Raw genomic sequence first — 6,191 nt, 5'->3', positions numbered from 1 at the left:
GGGATACACATTTGCATTATGTTTAAAGAGTTATAGACATGTTAGTTGCAAAATAATTAGTCATTATAGATTTTAATAAATGTCCAATATACAGATACATTCAATAATAATGGCTACCATAAACTAAAATATTTCAATGTAAAGGTAAACTGCTTAAATGAAATTCCTTAGTCAAATACATTACATTTACTATTTCTAAATATTATACTTATAGCTTAATATGACTGAACAGCAGAAGCATAAAGCAATCTAATGTACAGCTAAAACATTTATTTCCATTTTAAAACACTTCATGAGGGGATTTCTTCCCCTCATCCTCCCTGCAAAAAACACTTGGGGAAAAATATCTCTACAGTATAGAACTAAATACTATTTATTATATTCTACTCACTTTCAAGTCAGTAGAATATAAAACTCTTTGTCCTCAACTCTTTATCTCTTAGCATCAATTTCTTTACAATTCCTTATGTATTAATTATTACTTGTTTATAACAAGAGGCAAAAAAAAAATCAAACTAAAATTCTTTTTTTTTTTTTCAAATTCAGATTTGAACCTAGGACACCTCCTGTCTCTAGGCCTGACTCTCAATCCACTGAGCTACCCAGCTGCCCCTGAAGAAGCATTTTTGTCTTCTCTCCAGCACTAAGTTTACACTCAGAGCTTAATATGGCTGAGAAGCAGAGGCTCCCTAAGGTACTGAGCTAAAAGAAAATTCTAGCCAACTTTCAACTAGTGCTTAGAACAATGTACCTCACATGCTATTTTTATCATGGTAAGCACTTAATAAAATGCTTATGAGATTGCTTAGATAAGTCAATTTTACTGATTATAAGTCCTGATGATCTTTTCTGAGTCTCAGGTGCTGGAATTCCAAGCTTGCCAATTATTTATTTAATGATTATAACGTCCCCAGTCTTGCCAGGAAGGGGAAAAAAGTAAAGGGAAAATAAAAAAGGCAGTTGTGTATAAGCTCTTACTTAATGTTAATTAAAGCAAAGTTAGTATCTGTGGCTCTTGTGGCACTGCACTGGACAACTTTGTTTATATCTCAGAAAAATATTCTGAGGGTGCACCTAGGTGATTGAGAATCAGGCCTAGAGATTCTCTAGGCCTGGGTTCAAATCTAGCTTCAGACACTTCCTAGCTGTGTGATCATGGGCAAGCAATTTAACCCCCATTGCCTAGCCCTTACCACTCTTCTGCTTTAGAACCAATACCCAGTATGGATTCTAAGACGGAAGGTTTAAAAAAATTGCACTGGGTTCAAAATGCAAGTAGAATCAGAGAATATGATTTTAAAAACAAACTCAAAGGCTTTCTTGTCCACTTTTTACCCACAGTGTAAATCCCATGTAGTTAAAAACAAAACAAAAGAAAACACTGGATTGAGTAAGATCTTGACAGCTACTTACTGTGTGATCTTTTCAACAGACTTTAATCTCAGGATCTCATCTTCTTTGAGATGAAGAAACAGACTCATCTTTTAGTTTTCTGACAACTGTGTAACCCTTGCCTAGATGAAGCAATCTTCTCTTAAAGAAATCATTTCCATAGAAATGATCATTCCATTTTGGGACAGCTCTAACTGTTAGGAGAACAGTTTTTATATGAAGACAACATTTGCTCACTTATAATTTTCACCTACTCCTCTTTATCCATTCTAAAGTAAAAAAAAAGTCTCATCCTTCTAAATACTTGAATATAGTTATCGTTTCCTAAGTTTTCTCTTTTTCACAGTAAATCACCAATTTCTTTGACCAGTTCTGGTTTCCAGTGCCTTCGCTATCTTGATTACCCTCTCCAAGGTACATTCCATTCTAAATAAAAGGACAGATAGAGACACTGTTTCTTCCAAAATAAGAAGCGCAGAATTAGATACAATATTCTATATGTGTTCTGATCAGGTCAAAAGACAACGAAAGTATTGCCTCTTATTCTGGACACTAGACCTCTATTGTTTAAGAATTAGAATTCTTTTGCTTAAATTTCCATTAGCTTTTGGAGCCACCATATTTTGGCTCTGAACTCATATTAAACTTGTAGTACCTTAAAATCCTTTGGTCTTTTTCATATTAACTGTTTTGTAGTCATGGTCTTCTTAATTCTGTACTATAGAAGGTAGTTTTGCTTTGTTTTTTAACTCAAAGGCAATACATTATATATAATTCCACTACCCTGTAACCTTCTATAAGTTCTAGTCTATCCATGAGATGACCATTCTTTTACTCTATTTAAAAAAAAATTTTCAAAAATGTTCATTTACTTTCTTAAATACTTCAATGTTTTTGTATTCCCATTGATTTGGATGTTCCTTCTAGTGATGCATATCTCAACCTATCCCTATCTGCCCATCAGCTTGACACAGAGCATCACTCAGAGCACTAGAAGTTTCCCCTCCCTTTCTCTTGACAAGGAAGAAACCTGTGAAGGACTTGGCCACCCAATCTTTTTCTTTCATATATTTCCCCAATAGCCTCTTTTTCTCCTATTCTTTGAAGTTCCTCACTTACACATTGCACACCTATATATTGTGATCTGTGATATGCATTTTCAACTTTTCAGAGACTACTATGTTCTATATATCTCAGTCAAACAAAAACAAAAAAAAATCACTAAAATAATACCAGTATTAAAAAGATGGGTCCCTGGTTCCTGGGAGATGGGTAGGGCCATTTAAGGAGCTTCTAATTTTCTGAAGGCAATCTAGTAGGCTATTTAATTCTAGCTCCACTTTTGTTTTGTCTATTCCAGATATATATATACTAATGAATATTATTCCTGGTCCAACTGGATGCCAAAAATCAATAGATATTCTTTGTTTACTTTGGCCAACTCTTCCAGGTGGTTACAGAAGGCAATCTAAGAGGCTCTGCAGTATTTTAGAGCTTCATACAAGCAATACCACATCAAATGAAAGAACATCTATAGGACCTCATCATCCACAGGAAACTCCTTTTTAATTTGGACTTTGTGCTAGCTCTCACCTGTCACTGTTGGGAAATAATCATGATGATAATAAAGATTTAGAAAGCATTTACTATGTGCTAGGCACTGCATTGTGGATTTTAAAATTAATATTCAATAACTAAGTATCATATTTAATAAAGTTTTATTAATAATAATTAAAGTAAGAGACCTAGCTATTCAGCCTGCTCCCCAGAGCAAAAGAGAAAGAGGGAGGTGGAGCTTCAGAACTTATACAAATGTGACCACACAAACATGGACAAAGGGAAAAGCATTCTAGGAAATACAGAAAAGAAGTTTGGGTAATATAGTTTTTAGGGGTTCAAGAGTTAAGTGCTTTACAATTATCACCTCATTTGATCTTTACACCAACCCTGGCATGTCGGTGTATTATTATTATAGATGAGGAAACTGAAGCAAACAGATTTAAGAGACTTAAATAACTAGTGAGGCTGAATTTGAACTTAGATCTTCCTGTCTCTGGGCCTGGTGCTTTATCCCCTGCTTCCCCTAGGTCCCCACAAACTACCAAATAAAATGCTTTTACATAATCAAAAAACAAAAAACATTGTAGGATTCTCTACATCGTTTAATGTTCTGTGTGATGACAGACATAAACCACAGTGGAATATCACTTGAAAGAGACTATTGGTTCTCTACTACTATTCTCATTGAAAAAGGCATTTCAATTCATTTGTAGGTAATTATAAAAAAATCAGCACAGAAGGAAAACCAACACATTGCTCAGTGGTGATTGACGTTCTGTCACCTTTTTTCTTCCCCTTTTAATAAAGTCCAAGATTTTTTCTATGCCTTTAGTGTTTTCACTCAAGGAAAGGGTATAGAATTTGGAGTCAAGAGAGCCAGGTTTGAATATAGGCATATCTAGCTGATATTGTGGGTTTAGTTCCAGACCACCACAAAAAAACAAATATCAAAATATTTGTGATTATGAGTCACAAATTTTTTGGTTTCCCAGTGCATATAAAAGTTATATTTATAATATACTGTAGTCAAATGTGTAATAGTACTATTATATCTAAAAAACCCAATGTACATACCTTAATTTTAAAAATACTTCATTGCTAAAAAATGCTAACCATCATCAGCCAGTTGTAATCTTTTTGTCGGTGGAGAGTCTTGTCTTGATGTTGATGTTGACTGATCAAGGTGGTGGTTGCTGAAGGTTGAAGTGGCTGTGGCAATTAGACAACAATGAAGTTTGCTGAATCAACTGACTCTTCTTTTGACTTGAACACTTAGAGGCCACTGTAGTGTAATTTATTGACCTAACTTCAATACTGTTGTGTCTCAGGGAATAGGGATGTCCAAGGAGGGGGAGACAGACTTTGAATGTGGAGCAGTCAGAAAACACACGGCATTTATAAATTAAGTTCTCTGTCTTATATTGGATGTGGTTTGTGGCATCCCAACAGGTCAACCATAACAGATATAATAATAATAATAATGAAAAAGTTTTAAATATTGTGAGAAATACCAAAATGTGGTATGTTGGGCAAATGGCACTGATAGACTTGATGGAGGCAGGGTTTCTGTAAAAAATCCAGTATCTGCATACTGCTACTTAGCAAATTATGTGAACCAGGGCAAATCTAGATTTCTTTGAAGTTACCTCTTTCAAATGTAAAATAAGGGATTTGGGAAGTTCAGTTCCCTAATTTCACATAAATCAGCCTTTGGGCACTGGGCCCTCAGCTCTCTTATTTAGACATTGAAATCTTGGGTAGGTGAGGGTAGAGTCTTTAGCTAAGCCCTTGGGAGAAAAAAAAAGTGTAATTGCTCAGATTCTGATCCTGGGGGAAAGGGAAATCTCAGTCTAGACCACTCAGGGAAGGAAAGCAGGGCTTAGGCTCCAATTCAGAAGGATCAGGGACTAGATCCTTGGGCAGGAAACAAGATGTTACTCCAATCCTGATCCCCAGGAGGAAGAGTCTTGGCCTTAACCTCTAGGTATGGAGCAGTGTGATAACTTCAATTTCCCCCCAAAATGAATAAGTAAAGAGCCATTATTATGTTAGGGCTGCCCAAAACATAAACCTAGAAAAATAACTAATATCTATAAGCAAAGCCTTAAAGAAAAACATAGCTTCCTTATAAGATTAATTAGAAAAAGTTTAAAATTGTATTATAAATTAAATGAGAGCAACAGAAGAAAGAATTGGGTTTTTGTAGGAAATTTCTCTGATGAAGGTTTTTTTTTCCCAAAAATATGTAAAGAACTCATTCAAATTTTTAAGAACCATTCTCCAACGATAGCTGGACAAAATATATGAAAAGGTAATCTTCTAAGGAAGAAATTCAGATTATAGGTATATGAAAAAAATGCTTTAAATCACCAAGAGAAATACAAATTAAAGTAACTCTAAGGTTTAATCTCACACCCAACGGATTGACAAAGTTGACAAAAAAAAAAAAAAAAAGAAAATGACAAATGTTGGAGGGTCTGCAGGAAAACAAGCACACTGATGATGGGCTGTGGAACCTGAATTAGTCCAGCCACTCTGGGAAGGAATTCAAAACTATAACTCAAAAGTTACTTTTTTACCCTTTTACCCAGAGATAGCATTACCTGTCTAATATCCAAAAGAGATAAAAAAAAAAAGAGGAAAAGGTATTATGTGTTCAAAAATATCTCTAAAAGCTCTTTCTGTGATGGCAAATGAAAGAAAACAAACAAATTCCTAGCAAATACAGAAGAGTTGTGGAAGGGCAGAAGGTATGGGAGAAGTTAAGTGTTAGTCTTCACTTTTATCAGCACTCATCAAAGAAGGGTAGTTTTGTAAAGAAACACATCTAGCTCAACAAATAAATTAGAAGAGGGGATTGGAAGTAATGAGAGGGAATTCAGGGAAGGATTAATTATAAGCAACCTCCACCCCCCAAATTTTGAAGGAGGGATTGTGGAGAGGGATTTGGAAAGAGGAAAAGAAAAAGTTAATAAGTGAGGGGATTGGAGAGAAGAAGGAAATTACAATAAAGAGGGTCTGGGAAAGCAAAAAGATGAATAAGGTCATAGGAAGTTGACCTGAAGTTTTGTTCAAAATTATCTTTGAATAAAGGTACTGATTATTTAGAATTTCAATCATTTATATCATGGAGGATGGATCCATGGAACCTGTTTTCATTCACAAAGAAACAATTTCCCTCAAAGGCCTAACTCGGCAATAAAATTTTGTTAACTTATTTTATGTCCACAGAACATCCT

The sequence above is a fragment of the Gracilinanus agilis genome, chromosome 2 (genome assembly GCF_016433145.1).
Source record: "Gracilinanus agilis isolate LMUSP501 chromosome 2, AgileGrace, whole genome shotgun sequence".
Lineage (NCBI taxonomy): Eukaryota > Metazoa > Chordata > Mammalia > Didelphimorphia > Didelphidae > Gracilinanus > Gracilinanus agilis.
The sequence above is the reverse complement of the archived record's forward strand: the minus strand, read 5'-3'. Positions refer to the sequence as shown.